Genomic DNA, 24708 nt, shown 5'->3' on the forward strand with positions numbered 1-24708 from the left:
CAAAAAGAAAAGTCCAGGACCAGATGGCTTCACATGTGAATCCTACCAAGCAGTCAAGAAAGAATTAGCAGCAATCTTGCTCAAACTCTTCAAAAAATTGAAGAGGAGGGAAGTCCACCTAACTCATTCTATGAAGCCAACATCACCCTCATGCCAAAGCCAGACAAAGATATTACAAGAAAAGAAAATTATAGACCAATCTGTCTAATGAATATAGATGTAAAAATCCTCAACAAAATTCTTGCAAATTGAATCCAGCAGCACATTAAAAGAATTATACACCATGATCAAGGAGGATTTATTCCAAGTATGCAAGATGGTTCAACATAAGAAAATCAACTAATATAATACACCATATCAATAAGTCAAAGCAGAAAAACCATATGATCATCTCAGTTGACACAGAAAAGACATTTGACAAAATTGAGCATCCTTTCTTGATGAAAACTCTTCAAAGAATAGGAATAGAAGGCACCTCCCTCAACATGATAAGGAGAATATATGAAAAACCCACAGTTAACATCATCTTCAATAGGGAAAGACTGAAATCTTTCTCCCTAAGATCAGGAACAAGACAAGGATGCCCACTGTCACCATTATTATTCAACAAATACATATTAAATTAATAATATTTTACATTAGTAGGTTCTTAAAAATATTTTTTAAGTTAATAATTTTATTATTGACAAAATTATTATTATTATTGATTAATAATTAAATGGATGGATGTTACACAGTACATCTGGCTTTGCATATAATTATTAGCTGATTGGAAGCAAGTCACTCTTCAACTGTTCGGATTTTTTTGGACACTGTTAAGTCGTAATACTACCCTCTAAGTCAGTGGTATTTCACCATTTGGAGTGAATTCATGTTTACAGAGGACTTTGAAATTCTGGATAAAAAGCTTTGAAAGAGAAAATGTTCTTATTAGAAGTAAATTGAAGACAGCTTTGATCTTGACCTCAGGAGTTGAAGACAGGTGAGAGATTCAGGGCACCTGTTTGTATTTACATTGACATAATAATATTTATATTTACATAATAATAATTGCTCTTTCCAGCTCCTAGGATTGCTGTGAGCTTTGAAAGAGAGCATGGAAGACAGGAGGTAGGTAGGATAGTAGGTATGCAATACATATTAATTTCTTTCCTCTTATCTCCTCTGACAATCAGGAAAAAAAGAAAGTTATAATGTCAAACACTAGTAAAATCAATCATTGCTTTGTCTCTAATTGGTTAATCTAGTTCCAAAATACCAAAATTTTATAGATTTAGAGCCACATATGTTAATTAATTTAATTCAGTTTTGTCACTACTGCCTCTACTTACATCCTGCATATGTGTATACCAATGAAGGCTGGTAATTACGGCTTAGTGTGTCAACCCACACCTTTCTTATATAATATGAAAAAGTCTAAAGTTCAAGTTCTGATGACAAGTGGTTCAGTGACACCATACTGTTACTAAATTGCTTTTGGCATTAATTAATTCTATAAGGGCTAAAAGGCTTATAAGATGTGATCATTGATTTTCAGGGACACATTGTATATTGGATTTATATAAAAAGAAGTGCAAAATACATTGGCTGGTTGAATAGAATCCTTTAACAATACTTGTTGGATTATCTGATTATTTCTACACAGTTTTTCTATGACTCAAAAACAGCTGGAATCTGTTTATTATGAGTCCTCTAAAAAAAATCTTTAACTCACACTTCACAAGAAATTCAATGCCATTTATGATCTTTTTTCCCATTATCTTATAAGAGGGTTATGGTACACTTTAAATGGACTTTGCATAACAATTAGCACTTATTTCACTGGCAAAGTCAAGTCAGGAAACACTATCAGGCCAATACATGAGAGTATTCTGCAGGAGGCAAAGTGAGGGAAACCACATACATCTCAGGAGCTGTGATGTGCTAGCAGGAAAGGCCAAGAACATAAAGATAGGACAGAGAAAAATCATTCCAACATTTTTCTCTATCTCTTGAATATTAATCAAAGCAGGGTATAGTAAAGAAATATATTTCTTGAGCGAGCCTGACAGTCATAATAATCCTATGCATTTGCCCAGCGTTTTACAATTTGAAAATGCCTGTACATAATACATTTATGTAGTCAGAACTGCACAAAACCTATGGAATGACTATAGAGCAGCTGTTATTATTACTATTATTACTACATGGGCAGGCACCGGGAGTCGCACCCAGGTCTCTGGCATGGCAAGCGAGAACTCTGCCACTGAGCCACCATGGCCCTCTCAGAGCAGTTATGATTATATTCCCATTTTACAGCAGAGAAGATGGAGACATGGGAAGTTAAGTCAGCTTGCTAAAGTTTGCATATGGTAAAAGATAGCCAGTGTTTAGAGTACAAAGTGCTAGAGAAAGGATATTTTGTAGGAGTAACACCAGGAGAAACTTAGCTTTCATAATCCCCAATGTAACCTCTTGGGAGAAATCACTTTGCCTGGAAAATTTAACAATAGTAAACCAAACAATGTTCCAGGAATAAACACTGGGTCTATTTTCAGTTCGATGTTATGCACAAGGCTAGAGTAACCCTGAAGGAATGTGTTTGCGTGATGGGGAATAAGCTGCACTTATTTGGTACTGTCTCCTTTTTGTCTATGCTTTCGCCTAAGAATCCCCAGGACTGTTAATGTTTATTAGGGCTCTGTTACCTTGTCCTCTGGAAAGAAAGAAACGGTAAGATCAAACAAAGACTGTAATTTTCTTCTTTTCAGGGTAAGAATTGGTGCTTGATTCAAAGCACTTGGAGAATATCAAGCCTTTCACCTTTCCTTGCTATTGCTATATGTGCATAGTAGAATGCTTCCACCAACTACAATAGTTGCTGTAACTAAGAAAATACAGTTTTTCATGTTGAAGTGTGAAATCAGAGCGGCTGATATATAGACAGAAAAGAAAAGGACAGTAGTTATGAGACGTGGATTCTTTCCTTCTAATTGGGTAGCCCTAGGAGGTTCACTCATTATTATTAGGTCTCTGGTTTTTGTTTTATTTTGTTTTGTTTTCCTGTAAAATGGCATAATGAACCAAGTGGTCTCTAAATTTGATTTCATCTAGCACTATAATTCTTTGATAGATTATTTTGTGGAAAAACTGTGGTATGGTGACTGACCAATTTGTTTAAAATTTGAAGTAGGAATGGTTCTCTGAATCACTCTTCTGCCTTGAGCAGTGACACATTGCCTCCATATTACTTCATTCACTATTCATACTCAGTGAGTTTCCTGTGCCTTCTGAAGAAAACAATGTATAGCTGACATTCGTCTGGAATTGTCTAAACCGACTTCTTAAAGATCAGTACAAACTGGATTTGGAGATGAGGTTTATGCTCAGTAAGTCTGGGAGCAATAAGAACTGTGGTTTGAAGTGTGCCACATATGTTAGTATAGGCTGTATCTTCAGAGATTGGGAGTAGAAAGTAGAGAGGGGACAAAATCAAGCGTCTATGCTGTGACTTCTATTTGATTAACTAATCTCAATCTATACAATAGTGTGTTGCACACAATAAGCACTATGGGAGTTCTGAGGAGAGAGACAGGATTGTGAACTGAGGTCATCAGAAAAGGTTTCGAAGAAAAGCTAGAATTTGAGCAAGAACTTGGAGAACAGGAGAAAATGCATACAGGGAGAAAATAGGAATGAAAACAGGCATGAGCCAAGGTGCAAAGAACAGAATGTCCCTGGAGTACCAGAGAAGATCAGGTTACCATCAAAAATTAAGTGTGGAGAGCAGTGGAAGACATCTGTGGAAAGACTGAGATTAGGCATGTGGGAAGGAAGAAATTTGAACTTTGCATTATATAGTTCAGCAAGTTGCAATGTGGTGGTCCATGAGCTGGATCAGGCTTGTTCATGTGTTTTGTTTTGTCCAGTGTTCTAAAAACTTGAATGCACTGAGCCAGATATGTGCTCTTGTATTTATTCTAGTGTCTACATCTTTGATTTTTAATTTTGTATTTTGAAATAATTTGTTACATAAGAGTTGTAAAAATAGTATAACATACTCCTTCATACCTTTGTCTAGATTCACCAACTATTAACATTTTGCTTTATTGGCATTTCCAATACCTCTCTGTTCCATATCATCTATCTACACACACACACACACACACACACACACACACACACACACACACAAACATCTATTTCTCTTTTAAATCATCTGAGTACATTGCGAATGTCATAGCACCTTACCTCTAAATATTTCTGTGTGCGTTTACCAAAAACGTGGACATTCTCTTATAAAACCACTGAACATTGGTCAATTCAGGAAATTTATCACTAATATGATATTATATTTACTATGCCGTTTATATTCAGTTTCGTTAATATGACCAAAATATGTTCTCCATATCATTTTTCCCCCTTAATCAGGACCCAACCCAAGATTTCTCATTTCAGGTGGTTGTTATGAGTCTTGAGTTCCTCAGCCTTTACTGTCATTTGTGACCTTGAAGTTTTGGGGGAGTAAATGTCAGTTGTTTTGTAAAATGTCCTGTCAATTTGGAGGCTAAAATATTTCTTCATGATTAAATTCAGGTGATGAATACTATATGAGTGCTGTTTAGTCATTTTCAGTGCATCGTATCAAGAGGAACATGATTGGTGACAATAACTTTGTTCCATTATTTGTCCTATTATTGGTCACATTAACTAGGATTACTTGATTAAAAGGTGCTTGCCAGGTTTGTCCATAGGAAATGTAACAATTTATTCCCCTCCGTAATTAGTAAGTGATCTTGGAGTGGTGTTTTGAGATTACATAAGTATCCTTTTCCTCATTAGACCTTCAGCAAATAGCCTTACTACTTATTGGGGATTCGTGAGTATGCTATTTCTCTTCTTTAAAAAAATTCCCAGTGGAAGCAGGATTTTGGGGGAAATTTTATGCAAACAATCATGTTATTTTAAAATAAGTACTTAAATCAATCAACCAGTCAACTCATATTCACTTATAAGTCTTTTTTTTTTTTCCTGGCTTGCTGGTGGCTAGGACCTCTTGTGCAATGTTGAACAGAAGTGATGAGTATAAATATCCTTATCTGATCTGGATCTTAGGAAAAAGATCTTTCAACATTAAGTATGATGCTAGCTTCTTCATCAAAGGAAGTTTTTTTCTATTCCTATTTTTCTGTTTTTATTTATAAATGGACACTGGATTTTTATGTGTCTATTGAAATTATAATATTTTCCCCTTTATTCTGTTAAGTTGGTGATATATTTCTTGATTAGTGAATGCTAAACCAAGCTCACATTTTTAGGGTAAACCTCACTTGGCACTGATATATAATCTTTTTGTATATTATTTAATTCAATTGTTCAATATTTCTTATGGATATTTACATCTGTGTTCATAAGGGATATTGGTCTAACACCTTCTTTTTCATATCACAGTTTTGCTCACTGCATACAACTAGTTGTGAAATGTTCTTTCCTCCTCTATTTTAGGAAGTGTTTGTGTAAAATGGTTTTATTTCTTCCATAAATATTATAGAACTCACTTGTGAAGCCATCTGAGCCAGGAGATTTCCTTGGGGGAAGATATTTGATAACGACTTCCGTTTCTGCTTTAGTTATCTATTGTTGTATAACAAAGCCCCCAAAATTTAGGGGCTTAAAACAACACCAATTTACTTTTTCTCACATTTCCTGGGCTCACTTATATGACTGTACTCCTGCATTCACACTGAAAATAAAAGCTCCAAAATGGCCGGACTCCAAAGTCTGTTATTTGTTGCTAGCTGATGACTAAGCCTTTCTCTCCAGTGATTTTTCATCCTAGGCAGCCTCAGAGAAGTGTTTCAAATGATTGAAGGTGGAAGCTGTAAACCATCATAATGCCAGGCCTCGGAAGTTACACATTGTGGCTTCTTACGCAAGTCATGGGGCCATCCCAGATTCAGAATAGGGAAGAGAGATTCTCCCCCTGAATGGGAAAAGCAAAGGGAGGTACAGAATGGAGGGAGTGGTGAGGCTAGCTTTGCAAACAATCTACCACAGTCATTTTAGCAATTCAGATCTCTTCTACATACAAAAATACACTCATTCCCTTTTCCTGACCCCCAAATGCTTGTGCAGTCGGTGCATCAGCTTTAAAGTTGATGACTTCATCATATAAATCTGCTCCAGATGTTAATGAGGCACCTTGGATGTAGCTTCTCAAATATAGCTCCTCAATTACTGTTCCTCTTAATCCAAAGACCCATAAATTAAAATTAAAATGACGTTATCTCCTCCCACACACATAAGATTTAATGTTGAAAGATGGGTAGGATATTTACTCTAGATCCTACGCAAAAGTGGTAGAACAAGAAATAAATAGAAGTTACTGGTCTGTAGCAATTCTCAACTTCAGTCATTCACATGTTGCTAGTTTTATCATCTCCAGTAGTCAAGAATGCCTTGATTAGGGCCCAATTCTAACCCCTGAGATGACTTCTCCTAATCCGTGGTTCTTCTCACCTCATGTTCCTTCCCTCTGGATCTTGATTCTGTGCTCTGGGGCATCTTTCCTGTTTCATAAGCAATGGCCAACGTTCATACCTGTGTGGTTTTCTCAGCCTACATTCAGTCTGTAGAAAGTTAGGGGCCGAGAGAGCTCTTGCATTTCATCATCCCATTATTTTAATACAATATAACTCCATCATAAACTTTGTAGGCTTTCTGGGTATCAGATTATAGTTCATGCTACAAGACAAAGTTCATGCCTGCAATTCTTTTTGAGAGACACTTCTTTCTACTTTGGACATTATGCTAGGACTATGCTTTTAAGATTCTTTGAAGGTTTTTTTGCCTAGATAAGAGAGTCTAATAAGCACCACCTTAAATCTTTCAAAAGGTCTTAACAAAGAGTCTTATAGTCTTTCTCTTGATTTAATCTATAGCCTGTGGCCATTTCTTACTTTGAGAATCTTCTGCCAGTTAGAAAGACTGGAAATGTGAAAAACTTTAATTTTTAAACCAAGAGCATCCTGGGTCCTTCATATTTCCTCTAAATTCTTATTTCAAACTGAACGGTTGCTTCCTTCGATTGCTTCCTTCTTCTTATACCCTACTTATGCAGCTAAAAAGCCCCCACAAAATCCAATAGACACCTTTAAACTTCTGTTTGGAAAACTTCTTATCCTTGCCTCCTTACAGCCAATTCTCCATGTAAAGACAGAATGGTGCTTGTAGAATTTCATAGTCTACCACTAAACCAAATGATGTATTGAGTGAGTTAGAAAAAAGTGTCTGTTCATCAAAACATTTACTGTCATCTGATAGTGAATTTTTGCAACAAATATATAAATCTATAAAAATTACAAATATGAATGGCAGCCCCTAAAACTGTGCAGTCCAAAATCCATATAACCATATTTAATAGCTTTGCATTATTATCTGCTTAATACATTCTGGCAGCTTCATTTGACAGTTAGAAAAAAATTAAAAGTCTTTACTTTCTTGTATGCACAACATATAAATAACTCCTACAAACTAATAATAAAATGGACAAAACATTTGGACAGACTCTGCACAAAAAAAAAACAACAACATAAAAATGGCCAATATGCACATGAAGAAGTGTTCAACATCACTAGATGTCAAGAAAATGCAAATTAAAACCAAAATAAGATAGTTGTGGGCAGGCCCTATAATGGCTAAAATGAAAAAGACTGACAACATCAAATGTTGGAGAAGATAAAAATGAACCAGAACTCTCATACGTTGCTAATTATAATGAAAAAATGATACTGCTACTTTAGAAAACTATTTAGTAGTTTCATTTAAAGTCAGTGATATGCCTACCCTATGACCTAGGAATTCCAATATTTACCCAAAAGAAATGAAAATATATATCCACACAATGAAATGAAAAAATATATCCACACAATGGTGGTTTTATGCATATGAGCTAAAAACAGGAAACAAATTAATATCAACAGGAACATGGATAAATCAGATTGCAGATAAACAAATTAATCAGCAGTGAAAAAGGAATAGAGTAATAATATTCAACAACATACATAAATCTGAAAAGCATATTGAGCAAGCAAAACCTTACCCAAAGAATGCACACTCTATGATTCCATTGATATGAAAAAAATTAGACTGCTTGATGTAAGAGGTGGAATGGAGATTGACCGGAAGTGGATACGAGAGAACATTTTGGGATGATGGAAGTGTTCAATATCTTGAATGTGGTGGTGTTACATGGGTGCATATATTTATCAACAATCATTTCATCTTACCCCTAAGATCTTTGCATCTGAGAGTCCTTTCCTGATCACTCTCCGAAACTATCTGTTCCTTGACTTATCCCCACACGCAATATGCCATGACTCTACTTTATTCTTACTTTACACCTGATACTGTATTACGTGTTATTTTGTTTATTTATTGTCCTAACACTAGTATTTGAGTTTAATGATGAAAGGGATCTTTTTTTTTGCTGTTATCACTGTATCCCCAGTATCTAAAACAGTGTCTGGCACAGAGTATGGCCTCAATAAATATTTGTGGAATAAATGAATGAATACCTCATGGGTTTACTTGGAAATACATCATCTTCTGGTCTGAACATTGCCAAGAGACTGTCTCCCATTCCTCTAAAATCTTTTCCCCCATCTTAACATCTGATCGCTCTCTACAATTGCCTCCCTAGAAACAGCAGCCAGGATTACAGTTCTCTGTGATAAAGTCATTATTTCACCCCACAACTATGAGGCTTTAATTTTTATGGTTTACTGTGTCCTTCCAAATAGCTGTGGGTCTCGCATTTGCAAAACAAAACCATGTCTTTACTCATTTTCTGAATTACAAACCTGCTGTGCAGTTTGAATCAAGTTCTTTAACTTGCTGATATAATACATTTGTTCAATTAAAGTGACTGAAATGATCAGACTGACCAGCCTTTGGTATGGTCATTTCATTTTTATATGTACAACTTAAGATAGACAATGCTGACCTAAACAGATATTCATGTATAAAATCAAGCTAAAATATTTATAATACAAAGGGGATCCATCAATTTTACCGGAGATGGAGGGTTGACCAATGGCTTTAATTGATGGAGAACTTTGGCTGACCTCTCTGGAATATGATGTCATTATGAAAATGAATGGTTGCCTAAGTACAGTACTTGTATTAAGTGCTCAAGGTTAAATTAGATGAATTGTCCATAGAGTATTAATCTCAAGCATCTCAGGCTATTTCCACAGGTTTTATGGCCAGCTCTGAAATCAAAGAAGTGAGATCACTGAACCAAAATGCTTCATTATGTAAAAAGATCCTTCTTGAAAAGTAATAACTTGTCCTTAAAAATGTTTTGATTTCTGCTTGATAGATGAGTTCTATAAAAGTTTTCACCAGACCATCTGAGTTAGTTGTCTCCATGAAGACAGACAGATAATGGATCAAATATGGCATATTATTTAAATATATGAGAAAAACTATTTACATTTTGTTCACTTCCTGGGATAAGTACATTCTGTGCACTGTTGGAATGAAAGTAGTTATAGAAATAGAAATAGATAAGATTAGTGAACAGTTGATTCAGCTTAATCAACATTTTCTGAGCATGTATTGTATATTAAACATTATATAAACCATTGTGATTTAAAAAAAATAGACCAGATGCTGTTTCTGTCTTAAAAGGAACACAGATGGAAGGGAGTTATAAGATAGAACAAATAAATATACCAATGAGTAGCGTACTATAAGTCAAATTGTGAAACACCATAATTAAATGTATACATGAGAAAATGGGAAGGCAGGATTCTGTCTTATAGGCTTTCTTCTGAGCTAAAAAGATGTTTAAGACTTAGAACAGAGAGAGCATTTCAGGCATAAGGGATAACATGTGAAAAATGGTGTACAGGCAGGAAATTGCCTGTATGTTGGTGGAATGGTGGTAGTTTATTAAGAGAAGAATTTAGATTTGGAGGAAAGGTGTAATGAGCCATAAGGTTGGAAAATTTAGCAGGGGGGAATTATAATGGAGGACAGAGGGGGTTGGACTTCATTCTGTTCTTCAAAGGGAGACAATAAAGTTTTCTAAGGAATGTGGTGAACATGGTCAGATCTGTATAATAAAAGGTTGCCTCTTTAAAAGTGTGCTGGGTGGGCTAAGCAATGATAAATTAAAGGTAGACTCTACAGTCAGCTGCAAATCCTTATAAATGATTAAAGTTCTATTTGTTATGAAATATTCTGTAGTCAAAAGAGCACAGTTAGATTTACAATGTCTTCGTATAGGAGGAGGCATTTACATACACACATTTACATCACCCTTGGGTTTGGCAGAGAATCAGCCAATCTGAGAAGTAAAATATCACAGAAAAAAAATAGGCTTTCAGCCTGGTTCCTTCACTACAATTTTTTTTTTAAAGATACTTAAACTCTCTAACATGAAATAGAGTTTAAAATACTTACTTGGTAGTTTTGTTAAGAATTAAATGTGATAATGTGTGAGGTATTTAACATAGTGCTGGCCTATTATAAGTATGTAATAACTAGAAGCTAACATTACTACTATTACCATTTAAATTGCTGTTACCAATTTGAGACCCACCACAAGTTAATGAGTAATTTGGTAATGGCAGTTAGCAAAAGCAGCTTAAACAGAGCTAAGAAGATAGAACCTATGCCATCCAAGACCATGGTTTTGCAATTATTAACAAAAGAAGATCGAGACACAGAACACACAATCCTCCAAAGGACCAAGTTTCTTTCCCAGAAATGACTTCAATGAAGAAACATTTTCCATCTTTCTTGAAGCTTCACTCTGGGCTTATCATTATGCTACACTTGCTTCTGAATAATTTTCAAAGCATTTAACATGGCAAAGTATATCAAACATATTGTTCCCAGTTGCTTTGAAGTTTATCCTACCATAGCTTCTATTATTTGTGGAGAAAATAAGCTACAAGGAGTCTGAATAATTTTTTATATTCTTGGTTGAATTAAAAAAAGTCAACATTAGCAGAGATGTGGACATTTGCAACAAATTAAAAAAGAAAGCTAGGGGTGCATGGGTGGCTCAGTGGTAGAATGCTCACCTTCCATGTGGGAGACCTGGGTTCAATTCCAGAACCATGTACCCCCCCAAAAAAAAGCAAAAGAAAAAACTCCGAAAAGAAGAGGGTAATTTGCTTTCAACTCTGGTTGACTCACTGGATGCTTGGTGCAAAACAGAGTAAGAAACCAACCTCTCTTAAAATCTTCAAGTTTAAGCAAAAGGGCTTCATTATAACAGTTCCATGTTATACAGTCCCATGACATGACATTGAAAAGAGCATTGTCCCAGGCCCCATTCTCTTTGGGAAGGCCTGGTTCCTAGAAGACATCTATACCTCTGCCTTCCAACTAGCTCCTTTTCATACCCCATAAGGGTTAATAGATACTGCATTTACTTCATTCTCCCTAACTCTCACACTTCTGTAGGTAGATGAGAGTGAAATGGTACTGGAGGGAGATGATCTAAGAAACAAAACCTTAGATTACATTATTAAATGTACCCTGATGAGTAGATTTCCTCAAAAGAACAACAAAATAAAGTTTGTATCCCCTGAAAAAAATTCTATAATACAACAGAATTTTGTAGCTTTAAAACTCTGCCAACTTCTTCCTGGGAAATACTCTGTGGTCTTGCTCTTTTTGTCGACATCTACCTTTCAAGCATTATCATATCCTGTGGTCCATTATGTACCTTATGAACTCTATTCTCCCATCTACCCATTGAGCTTTGAGTATACCATATATCCTGGTTCAAGTGTCTTTGTCCAGAATTTTCTTTTTCCCCAGGATAACTTGTAGAAATTATTTTCTTTTGAGTTTCATAAAAGCCCCATCTCCTTGAAGAAGCCTTTGTAGATCCCTACTTTTCTTTTTAAATACTGCTACAGGATTTTGCTTCTAACACTTCTACCACAATTTGCTTTCTACCAGGGTTCTTTCCATAAGTAGCTGACTCCCCAGGCCTAATATCCTGGAAATTAGGAACCAAGATTTTTTTATTGCTGCATCTTTTGAAATACCTGGCATAATGTTCATTGCAGTGCACTCAAATGCATGTGCAAATATAGCTTTATCACTTATGACCTGTGTGAATTTAAGTATATTATTTTACCTCTTGGAGCTTCTAATTCATCATCTATAAATGGGGATGACAATACCAGTTTCAAAGGGTTGTTGTAAGGATTAACCATGGCAATGTACGTAAAGCCCTTAGTGCATGCACAATAAATGGTAACTTAGACAATGTTGAGTTCTGTAGAGATGTAGTAACTAATCTTTCCAAATAAATCATTCAGGCAATGTCCTTAACTTGGCATTCAATTAAAAGCAAAATGGCTATCTGTGAGAATGAACACCTAAGCACTTAATGGCAACTCTAATCTGCAGGAACAATGGCTCTTCTTAATTTGATAGATTGTTACAAAACCTTCCTTGTCTCTGTAAACAATTTACCCAACAATAAATCTAATGCTATCTGCTGATTCCTCTGGGAATTAATTGCAACAATAAACATCTCCCAAATTGCAGTCTTTCTGAGATAAAATAGTTATTACTGGACAAAAGCGGTGGATTATTTTGCCTTATGCACTCAAATGACCAATTCCTGGGACACAGGGTTTCAAAGAGAGAAAAAGTTTATTTCTAGGCATGTAGCAGGCCATCAGATGACATATCAGTCCAAAATCTGTTTCCCCAAACTGCAGTAATTCTGATAGTTTTACAGAATTAAAAGATGGGCAGGTTTTAGGATAGTGAGCACAGTGATCCAAGATGATGTAATTAGAGGTGGTTTAATTATTGAACACGTGTGTGCTCAATCACAGAATGTATGTAAGAAAATGGTGGCCTTACATACATATGATGAAAGTGATTTTCAGTATTATAATGAGGTATAGGTGACTTGTAGGTCAAAATCTAAGCTACTTTGCATGTTAGGTGGGCCTGTTTTAGTTAGATACAGTCTCGAAAACTTTGAACTTGCAGTGGGTTGGTTTGGGGCTGACCCAAAACCCGTTGTTAATAAACATTAGGGGTTGTCTTTAGTGATTACAAGACTCTAAAGTTGAAAAACTGGATAACTGGGTACAAATGAAGGTTAGTCACGAGGCTTGTAAAAGGGACAGAAGATAAAGAGTACGCATTCGTTCTTTGAGATCAAGGTAGTTGGGTTACAATTTAGAGATTTCAGGTATTTCCCTCTGTCTACTCCACTATACCAAAAAGTAAAAAGGAATATCTATATAATGATTCAGTAACATCCCTTAAATCCTAATTTCTCAATTACATAGTCATCTGGGAAATTTTAAGATGATGTTTACGGGGACAATGTGAATTTTATTCTAGGCAAGTAAATTGGTGCATTTTCAGGGCTTTTCCCAGTCCTGGGATATTGCACCATTCTTAAGCTATCTTCCTAATTATATTATGTGTAACACGGATGAGATATTTCAGATCAATTTAGTATGTAACCAGTAACTAGCGAAGTTGATTATAAGGCAAATAAATCTAATTAAGTTGCCTTTAACTCCCCAAATTTTTAAAATCACCTATATGTCTCTTTTAAAATATTTTATTGTGAAATATAACATATATACAAAGAAAAGAAAGCTAAAGCAATATTTTTCAAAGTACTTTTTCAAAAGTGGTTACAGAACAGATTTCAGATGCCATTCCACAATTTCAGATTTTTCCTTCTAACTGCTCCAAAACACTGGAGGCCAGGAGAAATATCAATAGAGTGATTCAAGCAGTCACACTTAATTATTAAATCTTATTTTCTGTTATAACTCCTCCTTCTTCTTTAATCCTTCTCCCAGTTTATAGGGGGAACTTTAGGTAATGCCTGTTCTGACTTTTCATTTTGAAAAATGGGGTTGACACTAAAGGATAGGGAGATGTAATTAGCTGATCATCTTGTAGAGGCTGGTACCTCTGGGTTTCAGGATTTATCAGGAATAGGAACCCTCTGGAAATTATAGGTTCCAGGGAAGCAAACAGTGCATGAAACTTTCATAGCTTCTCACTGGAACCCTAGGCGATCTTAACAGCAGAAGCGATGTTGGTTGGGGGTTAGCAAGCCATGGCAAGTAGCACTATCTAACTGAAGCTTGCATAAGAGCAGCCTCCAGAATAGCCTCTGTATCCAGAGGTACAGTTCAATCCACCACAGGGAGTATAAGTGGTAGTGGGAGCTACTTCTTACCTTAATTTTCTGAGTCCCACAGGAAAAGAGCATATCAACTGAGAGGAGGAGAGTGGAGGAAATGTTGGAAACTTAAAGAGAGATTAGAAAATAGTTGAGAGAATGAGAGAGAGACTGGATTAGGGAAGGGGGATATAATTGCTAGACAATATAAAGGATCCACTTGAAGTTAATGACCCTGAATTTAAAGTGAGACCTGTCAACCTAGTTTTGTGTTTTTCTCAATCCTTGTTCGATTGCTCAGGTACAATCTCAGAGTATTTGGAGACTTGAATTTAACCAGGGTTTTGTTTTACCAAACACTGGTCTGAAGGAAGAGAGGGAAAGCAAGTTGAAGATATATGGTTTTAATGACTGTCTCATATTCATAATACAGGCATCCTTGAATAAACACCGTGCCTACTTCAGAGTTGCACATTAGAAGCCTATTAAATATTTGTCAAAAGAATCAATGGGAAGATTTAAAACCATGGAGCCAAGCTGTGGACTAGCATTATGTTGAAGAATAGGACCTGCTGAGCCAAATAGCAAAAAGAATACTTGGACAAAAGCAGAAAATCTGTCTCTTTATTTGCGTGTGTCCTTGTACCGTATCCTTCTCACTAGGAAATCAAGGTGAGTCCTTAGATTTCAAAGTGGAATGGCCTGCTCTAAAGAAAATGCCAGGTTCTGTACAAAGTTTTATAGGCTATTTTGTTTCATTTCTTACTTTTTGGGCTAGAAAAGAAGTTCCCTCCTCTCCACACACACAAAAAGATTCATAACAATTTTTCTTTAAAACACGTGCTCTCTTTATAAATTAAAAAAAAAAAAACAGACTAAAATTCAAAGTACTAAACACAACTGTAAGGCTTCCACAGAACTTTGAGATCACAAAGACATTTCTTATTTGTAGTCATCTCCTCCTGGTCAGTTTGGTCAAGAGGGAGGAGTTTATTCTTTACTCCCACTGGAGAAGCTCAAGTAGCATCCTCCCACCATATGAACTATGGAATATTCATTCTGTGAGATATCATACAGCTATCAAATTGAAAGCTATTAAAACCATTTACCAACCGGAATATTTATGATATAGTGTAAGGTATAAACTAGAATTACATTTATGTAGAGTGTAAAAAGCTATATTATTTACAACTATGCCCGAGAAAATATTAGTAGAAGAAAGCTCTAAAATTATAACATTGGGTATATTGGAGCAGTGGAATTTGGGGTGATATGTTTTTCTATTTTATATTTTTCTCATGGTGATTTTATTATTTTAAAAATGAAAAAAAATCAAATAATTCTTCTTCGATATGTTTGTAAGCTTTTTGAAGACAGAGCAAATCCTTTATTCCTTGCTCTGGGATCTTTTTTATTTACCCCATGCACCACTAAGAAGATAACATTCTTCACAGAGAAGGAGCTTGGTAATTCGAGAAATTGTTAATTAAAGTGTTTAACAGACATGAGAGAGGATTGCGCTTGTTGGTGTATGCTTGTGTTGTCCTCTATAAATGACTTGAAATTGAAGAAAAAAGTGCAATATTAAGCAAGTTTCAGGATTGAATTTTCTCTCTTTTAGATGATAAGCTTCCTAAGGTCAGGGACAGTATCTATTAAGTTCTTTGCACAATGCTTGCCACATGGTAAGGTCCCACAATATTTGAAACATTTAGGTCTGTTAAAAGGCTGGAAATGCCCCAAGCCATGCATTTATGAAAAACTCCCTTGCTAATGAATAAGATCTGGACAACACTTTTCTATAACTTTTACATGTCCCAAATCTTTTCCCTTTTATGAATTTGAATGTTTAGAAAACCATAGAAGTATTTATTCTTACTCTCATTGTCAATCCTCCTGTGTTGAATTCCTGATTCAACAGAGCTTAGTTGAAATTGGCATTTTTCTAAAACTAATAATAATTTCTATTTCTTCAGAGCCTTTCTGGCAAGAGCTTAAAAGTACTGAGGTAAACTGGAAAAGAGCCCTCCTCTCCCCAGACCAAATCTTGAAAGTTCACCTTTGCATTAGCCATAATAAGGCTTTCTCCAGTCTCACCCACACCTGACTTTTAGCAGCTTTTTTTCCTTTAGTAGAGCTTTAAGGAACCTGGTTTAGAGCTTTAGGGAACCTGGGTTTTATCTGTAGCTATGCAGCTAATTAACTGTGCGACCTTGGACAAGTTGCATAATCTTGAAGCTATAAATATGACTCAATTATAATACCATCCCATCACTTCACCCCTACTGCCTCCTAAATCTGCTGTGGGAACACTTGAGACAATATCAGTGAATGGGTATAAAGCTCAAAGATTGTTAAGGGCCACTGCCCTAAATAAAGATACATTTTACATATCTGTATTTGGCTCTATTTATTCCTTGCACTCTTTTATTATAATTTCATGGCTCCAGCATTTGCTTCCAAAGGATTAAATTTGCAACTCCCCCCCCCCACCCCCACCCCCACCCCCACCCCCACCCCGCATGGGCAGGCACCAGGAAAGGAACGGGATTTCCGGCATGGCAGGGGAGTACTGCTCAGCCATGGCCCACCCTAAATTTGCAACTTTAATCCTTTTAATGACTCTAGTCATGCTTTCTTTCTGATACATTAGTTCTAGGTAAACAGCAGTTAGCCCTGCAAAACCATAGCCTAAACCGCATTTACAGAAACAATAGCTTTGTTACAGCCTCCTCTTTGAGGGTTTGTGCTCTGGGTAGCTGAGATCCATTAAGTGGTGTTAAATTAAATGAATGGACTGAGGCTGCTTAAGTACTTCCAGCCTCAAGCCCACATTAATCTAGCAACTGTGGCAGTATTATACCTAACTGCCAAGGAGAATACCATGTACCAAGCCAGGTACATGGCTGAGAAAGGGCACAGGAAGGGAAATATAATGAGGCCAGTAATAAATAGTATTTATTAAGTGCTTTATGGTATTAACTCATTTAACCTTCACAGAAAAACTGCAAATGTAATTTCCATATTCTTTGTTTAATGGATGAGGTAATGAGTACATAGAGACTGAGGAATTTGCTCAGGGTCTCATGGCTAATAAGTGGTGGGGTTGGGATTTGGATCCAGGAGTCTGGCTCCAGAAAATGTTGCTCTGGAGTGAGAAGCTGGAAAGGCAGGGAAGAGATAGATGGTGGAAGAACTTTATAGCATGCAATGCAGATGGGACTGTACGGCACCACTACTGAGGAAATACTGAAGGTTTTGTAGAAAGTTAGAGGCATAGTTCAATCTTATAAATGGAAGCTCCTCCTCATGTTGTGAAAACCATAAAAGAACGATGATAAACATAGTAATTAGGAGACTAAGCATAGCATAGGAACTAAAAGTTTCCAATGAAAAGAACTCATCTTCCTTCCTTACATTTCCACAGAATGGGCACTTTTACTCTACTTTCCATAAGGAATTGGAATGAAAATTTCCTTTTGCTCTCCCTATCTCAGAGAGCAGGAATGGGTGACTTCAAATTTGAGAGCTTCATACCGTCTTGGGCAAGTTTACTTAAGGTAAATTTATTAAATTGAATGATAATATGAGCAATTTTCTCTCCTTCACTCTTCTATTTAGAGTTTCCATCTCTCTGGTCACATTCACCATCTATTCTTGCATGTTGTCCACTTTTTCCACTAGAGTCCTTAGCATATCAGTCATAATTATTTTAAATTCCTGTTGGATTACTTAAAAATGTGTCACATCTGAGTCTGTTTCTGATATTTGCTTTTCCTCTTGATTGTGTTTTGTGCCTTTTAGTGTAGCTTGAAATATTTTGCTGAAAACCAGACCTGAGGTATCTGGTAAAAAGAATTGAGGTAAATAGGCCCTTAGTGTGAGGCTGGGAACTGGGTTGTTTACTGTTTGTTCTGGCTGTGGCATCAGCAGCTAAAATATCCTCCAGTGTTGTTATTTTTGTCTCCCTTGTCTGTCTTTGGGTTTCCATAGAGACTCCTTCTTAATTGGGGTCAGAGGCTTGCAGTGCTACCCACTCTATTCCCTGTTATTGCACAGATCCCCATGGATGTAGTCATACAGCATGGAGAGATTAGGTCTCAGCCTCTTAGGGAGCCTGTAACTCTAGGCTAGGACCCTCACAAATGCTTCTTCTTTTACCTCCGGTTAAGAGAGACAGGAAAGGGAGCCGGAGTTGGGTATTTCTCTTCCACATGGTTGGGCTCTGGTAAAACCATTTCCCTTAAGGGAAGAATCATTGTTCCCTGAAGGAGAGCACTCTGGACTTATTTCAAAATGGTTCCATTCCCTTTCCTCCTGCCAGAAACTTGAAGAGCTGGGGGATTTGTTGATATTCACCGGTGAGTACCTGGTGGGGCTCCTGGACATAAAACTCATGAAATTGTGCCCTCCACCACAAGACTGGGCCCCGGGAGTTTTTAATGTCTCAAGCTAGTCCGTGCTCAGTCCTCAGCAATTAACCAACTACCTTTTGAGTGTTCTTAATGGGCTTCACTAGTGCTTCTGCTCTTGATAACCTATGATTCTCTGAAACCCCCACCTCTCTAATTTCCAGGTTAGCAGTTTACCCCATGACCTCAATTCCATGATGAAGCCAAGGAGAGTTTTTGATTTTCAGTTGTTTAGCTTTTTGTTGTTGTTGTTGTGAGGATGAGAGTAATTACCTCCAGTGTCTTTCTATGTTGGGCAGGAAACCAGAAGTCTTTCTTCTACATTCTGCCCCTTATTCTGTGAGGGACAGGCTTCCTTACCTCTTCCTCCCATCATGAAGCAAGCACATGGAGTCAGCTGCTTCTCCAGTTGGTAGAGACAGACCTTTCTTATCTTCTTCTGCACAATTTGAGTAAGTTGAGTAAGTCAGATCTGACTCTTCCCCCAATGGGTGCCTGTGTCCAGGTTTCAGGGGAGGTATTAGTATGGTACCAATTTGGCCTGAGATCCCACGCACAGTTTCAAATCCAGCTTTACCAAGTATCCCTTTATTTTATATTACTCTATACTTTTTAGGATCCTGAGGAGGAGAGGTGATTAGCGCCTGAGATTCCAAGAGAAGCATCAGGAGGCATGGAAATAAAAGGTTCATGTTCACTAAGCTGTGTTTTTTCATGGAAATGCTTGTTCTTGATAAATCAGTTAGTCTCTCTGAGCCTCGGGTTGCTTATCTGTAAAATAAGGATCAAAAATAGCACAGTTTCAACCAAAGTAATGCTATTTCCTATCCCACCTTAACTTCGTAACAGGACATTTATAAAGGCACAGTAAATTTTCTATCATCTCATCTCTAGTAGCAATCAAAACTCCATTTGGGCTTCCAGGATACCCTGATGGAGTGTCAGAAGTCATTAAAGTTAAGGAGTAAAGATAAGCAACAGAAGTCTTTGATCTCTGGGCCTGGTATATAGTCCATTAAAAATAAAACAGAGGGTAAGGTACAGTCACCCTCTCTAACTGTATTAAAGCCAAGGCAGATCTGACTCTCTATATATTTCAGGGGCCTGTTAGCCTCATCAAGATTTAATAAAGAAGGTGGCTTTATCTCTGCTGCAGCTAACACTATCACGCTCTGTACTGAGGGAGACAACATGGGTAAAAAGAAAGTGAGATCTAGAAGGATCATCCTGCCCACGTATTTGTGAGTGCCCCTTGGGACAAACCCATTGTATCTAATGTCTCTATTTAGTCTCAGTTTCTTTGTTTTCATAAATGTATAGAATTCTGGAGGTTGCTGGGACTTTAAAATCCTTCCTTTCTTTCCTGGAGTAAACAAGTAGGGCTCAGAGAGACTGATGTTATTCTCAAAGTCACAGAGCAAATTGGTGATGGAGTACAAAAAAACCTGAGACGATGTATTAATTGGTTGAAAGAACAAATATTTGTTGATTATCTACCATGGGCTATGTATATGTATATTTATATGTAAATTCTCCACTTCTATGCAATCCAATTACAATATGATTTTCATAACTAAAGAGGCATATAGGTGATTTTTTTTTTTTACCTAGAGATACACAGAAGCTAGAGACAGGGGAAACCAAATGAGGTTTAACTTAAATGCAAGGAAACACGTAGAAATGATGGTAACTAATTAGCAGGGTTATAAGCGACACTGCCATATTTTAAGGTGAATATGATTGAAAGGGGATGTATAGTGCCATGTATCCCACTGAGTAAATCTACAGTTATAAAGAAGTTCTCATATGAAGTATTTTAAGGGTTTGATATTGGACAAAGAGGTATAAGAGGGAACCAAAAAATTGCATGCTATAGCCAGTAGTTAACAGGAAGACACCAACAGTTCCACAGCACTACATGGGGCAACTAATGGGGTGGGGGGCAAGTGATAAAGAATAGTTTTGATTTGCTATTTGGAGAGACTGTGTTTGTTGGTTCTTTGTCTCTATGGACCAATGAAAATAGTCTAAAATTGAGAGCGCTGCTGATTGTACAACCAAGTGAAGTTACTGTAGGACATGGTTTATTTTAAATATTATCCATGATGCCCTATGGCTATTATCCATAGATGGAGGGAGTTGATGTCTACAACAACTGAGAAGCACAATGGCAAGCTGTGATACATTTATGTGATGGAATATGGTGTGGCTACAAAAAGAAGGATATTGAGAGACATGCAACAAACTGAATAAACCTTGGGGACAATGTGTTGTGCAAAATAAGCCAAAAACAAAAGAACAAATATGCCAATGTCTCTTTCAGAAAATACTTATAAGAAAATTGGAGCCTAGATTGTAAGCCCTTATAGCAACCACACTTAGTCTGAACTTGTGAGTATGTTTCTAGAGTCTGAGACACTGAACTATATGTGTGTTCGCTGACGTTTCCCTAGAATTCCAAGTAGTGCTGTGACATGCAAGACCCAGAAATGGAGTGTTGCAGCCCTGAAAGTTAGCATAGCCATATATGGTAACAGTTAAAGTAACTGAAAAAGAGACTGGGCCTCAATTAGAGATAAAAACCAAGCCAGTCCATCTGGGACTAAGGTAAATCAGAATACAGGGTAAAAGATGATAATGCACATACTCTAGACCTTTACCTGCTGTATGAAACCAAAGGCAGAAAGATTTACTATGTCTAGAACCTACATTTTCTGTAACACACAATCTATGTCAACCTGTGTGGATAGCTCAAACTCCTGGAGTCCAGAACAGGCATGAGTCCTTGTAATTCTGTACAGCTTAATGTAACACCTGGCTATATCTGGGGCTACCGTGGGCTGATAATTTAAAAATATGGTAGAATTCCTTGATAGTCTGAAGGGGAAAAAATGGAACTATTAAACTTTGCCATCTGGGAAATCCTGGGTGCCTTCTCAGCCTTTGGGGAATCCCAAGAAAATATGCTAAGCCCTTGATTTTGAGGTTTACCCTTATGAAACTTATTTCTATAGTGGAGTAGCTAAGACTACCCGTAACAAGGCTTAAGGGTTGCTTCTAGGGAACCTCTTTTGTTGCTCAGATGTATCCTCTCTCTTTCCTGTAAGCCCAACTCTGGTGGGTGTGTACCCATTATAAATAAGATCTTTTAAAGATAGAACATCAGTTAAGATACGATCCAACTGAATCAGGTCGGGCTTTAATCCGATTTGTGGAGCTCTTTGTAAACATAATGAAATACAGACAGAGAGAGAGAAAGCCATGAGAAGAAGTTGAGAGTCAATGGAACCCTGAGGAAGTAGAAGACACATGCATGTGGCATGTGCTAGAAAAGCAAGGACTAAGGATTACCTGCCAGCAGGCTGTCCCAAAATGATACAGTCTTAAGGAAGAAAGTTGTCTTATAGGCACCTTGACTTTGCTTCCCCTAGACTCAAAACTATAAGCCAATAAATTCCTGTTGTTTAAACCAACCCACTTTATGGTATTTTTTTTTATCAGCCAGTAAGCTAAGACACCCACATACCCAACCTATGTCTATAGAGTCCACCTTCCCTCTGGTCACTGTGAATGGCCTGTCCCTGTTCTTCCATCTGGTAAATTGACCACATTCGCTCTTGCATACTCAGGGACAGCGTTCCAGCAATTCTTCCCTCACTTTCCCATCTCTACTGGATGATTCACTGTGAATAAATATATACTGTTATTCCTCTGGTATTAACAAAAATTCTGTCTTAATCCCACCAGGTATTGTTCCTCTCCTTAGATTTCTGCTTGCTCTCCTAAAAGTTGTTTACACTCACTGTTTATGGTTTATCTTCCCTCCATTCTCCCTTGAACTGTCTCTAAGTTGTTTTTTGCTTTACCGATCAACCGAAACTGCTCTTTTAAGGTAATAGATAACCCTCGCGTTGCTAAATCCATCTGTTATTTCTCTGTCCTTAACTTATTTAACTTATTAGCAGGATTTGACTCATGAAACTCTTTCCTCTTTTGGCTTGCCAGCCTCCAACCCTACCAAGTGTTCCTTCTACCTTTCTGTCCACCTTTCCATACTCCCTGTTGCTGATCCCTTCTTGTTTCATGGATTCCTAAATGTAGCAGGGCCCCCAGGACATGACTTTTGGACTTTTTATCTTTACTTCTATGAAATAATCTCATCCAGACTCAAGACTTTAAATACTATCATCTCATGATGATTCCTGAATTTATAACTCCAGTCTGGATCTCATGCTACCCCTTTATAGTTACATCCATCCCCTCCTTGGTCCCTAGAACAGTACGTAACCTTTTGAGATAGGCTTTTTTTCACTTCGCATAATTTCTTTGAGATTCACTCAAGTTGCTGCATGTATAAATTGTGCATTCATTTCCGTCTATGTACCCTGATTTATTTAACATTCATTGAAAAATATTTGACTTGTCAATTTTTGGCTATTGCAAATAAAGCTGTGGGGAACATTCATACACATTTTTTGTTTGGACATAAATTTCATCTCTCTGGGATAAACATGCTAGGGGTGTGATTTCTGGGTTGTAATGTTAGTGTATATTTAGTTTTCTAAGAGAGTGATTTCTGGATTGTAATGTTAAGTGTATATTTAGTTTTCTAAGAACTGCCAAACTATTTTCCAGAATGGCTGACTATTTTACATTCCCACCAGCAATGTATGAAAGATACAGTACCTCCATATCTTTGTCAACACTTGCTATATCCTGTACTTTTTATTATATCCAATCTAGTGGATGTGGTATCCTGTGGTGGTTTTGATTTTCATGTCAATAATGATTAAAGATTTGGAAGATCTTTTCATGTGATTATTCTCCATAGACTTATTCTTTTTAGTGAAATGTTTTTTCGCTTCTTTTACTCACTTTCTAATTGGATTGTTTTTTGTTTTGTTTTGTTTTTACTGTTGAGTGTTGAGAATACCTTATATATTCTACTTAAGAGTCCTTTGGTAGATATGTGGGTCTGCAAATATTTTCTCCCTGCTGCATCTTGTCTTTTGTTCCTCAACATTGAAATGTACCTATCTGAGGCCCTCATTTCTCTCAGGGTCCTGTTTTTCTACTAGCAGTCAGGGGCTAATCTGAAAAATGAAGCTATGACAGTGAGCCCTATAAGAATGCACCATGCTCCCTAGATTGCCTATTGGTTTTTTATCAGGGGCCTTCTGGATACTTAAAACAAAGAAGAAATGATTGGAAGGTTGGCTATTTTAGTCTCCATGGCAGCTGATTAGAAAAAGATGTTGTTTTGCTACAAAAAGAAGCACTAGACATAGGCTCTAGTCCTAGTTTTACCACGTTATCTGTGTGACCTTGGATTAGCCACTCCATTCCGGGCCTGAGTTCCCTCATTTGTAAAAACGAATGGGCTATACTATATTTAATGTTCTATGAATTTACATCATACCAATAAACAATCTGAATGCAGTCAGGAGTTTTCTCTGTGATGAAACAGTTGCACGATTCTGATTTAGAACACTCAAAGAGCGGGAGAAATTGAGTTTTGAGTGTGTTTAAATAACCCTGAAGTTCCCCCTAGGGTGAGCCGATTTTTTTTTGTACCACCTTTCTATTAAAGACATGGGGAATTTTTATTCTGCTTCTGCTAGACAAAGTACTGAGGAAATCCTCCACTACGCCAGCTTTCGATTGTCAGAGTACTCTGAAATCTTCATATCCGTTTCTCTCACCTTTATTTCTAATTTTTAAATTAACTTTGAAAATCAGTGATCCAGAATGAATTAGGACAGAATGCCACTCTCTTTCCTAAAGTTAAATGGGGATGGGGACAGGGAGGGAGCAGGAGTGAGACAGGAGCAGGAGGAAGCTGATAGTAGCCTAGGATGATTAATTAGGCAGCAGGCAGATATGCAACCATCTACTAAGCAGGACATCATTAAGACTGGTTTATAATTAATTGCAACAGAATCCTTGCTTAAAGGGAACTTGACAAAGAAAAGTATACCTCCTGGGCAATTTGGAAATCAAGTTTCAAGATATTTTTTCCCCAACCTGTCATTCCAAGGCTGGGAAACAAAGCATACTGTAACAGAGAGAGAGAGAGAGAGAGAGAGATAAAAGTAATAGCCTAGAACATTGCTATCC

General features: G+C 37.0%; 3 long non-coding RNA genes across 3 annotated transcripts in view; 2 read left to right on the top strand and 1 right to left on the bottom strand.

Annotated features, from left to right (window-relative positions):
- LOC143678814 (uncharacterized) overlaps positions 1-24708 on the bottom strand; it is a 461187-nt gene that overhangs the window by 178130 nt on the left and 258349 nt on the right. The gene's annotated exons all lie outside the window — the stretch shown is intronic.
- LOC143678811 (uncharacterized) overlaps positions 2599-24708 on the top strand; it is a 53579-nt gene continuing 31469 nt past the window's right edge. Inside the window, exon 1 of the long non-coding RNA XR_013173439.1 lies at positions 2599-2712. This is a non-coding gene — a long non-coding RNA (uncharacterized LOC143678811). The remainder of the gene's footprint in view (positions 2713-24708) is intronic.
- On the top strand, positions 9175-19172 carry LOC143678812 (uncharacterized). The gene is made up of 4 exons (XR_013173440.1): positions 9175-9318; positions 14613-14851; positions 17607-17739; positions 18891-19172. It is a non-coding gene; the product is annotated as an uncharacterized LOC143678812 (long non-coding RNA).

Source organism: Tamandua tetradactyla, chromosome 4 (assembly GCF_023851605.1).
Source record: "Tamandua tetradactyla isolate mTamTet1 chromosome 4, mTamTet1.pri, whole genome shotgun sequence".
In the NCBI taxonomy this organism is placed as follows: domain Eukaryota; kingdom Metazoa; phylum Chordata; class Mammalia; order Pilosa; family Myrmecophagidae; genus Tamandua; species Tamandua tetradactyla.